Below are 333 nucleotides of genomic sequence, written 5' to 3'. Positions count from 1 at the left end.
ACTTTTTCTGTGTAATTCCTCTGCTGTATGTTCTGAATCTTCAATTCTCTGTATTATTGACTTGAAAAGACACAAATTAAAAATATTTTTTTTTTGGATTTTTAATAATAAGGAATAATCAAAATGCAACTAAAATCAAATAAACAATGCATGCAGGACACCAAACCTAGAAGTTTGTACACTACTGACACTAACAAGTTGAGAATGCATATGACAAACAACAAAAATACTCAAGACAAGAGAATTAAAGATCAGAGTAAGTAAATCATCAAGAACATCTTGAAGATCACTTAAGACACATGAATGAATGCAAGAAGAACAAAAACATGCAAT

This window comes from Arachis duranensis, chromosome 3, assembly GCF_000817695.3.
Source record: "Arachis duranensis cultivar V14167 chromosome 3, aradu.V14167.gnm2.J7QH, whole genome shotgun sequence".
NCBI lineage: Eukaryota > Viridiplantae > Streptophyta > Magnoliopsida > Fabales > Fabaceae > Arachis > Arachis duranensis.
The sequence above is the reverse complement of the archived record's forward strand: the minus strand, read 5'-3'. Positions refer to the sequence as shown.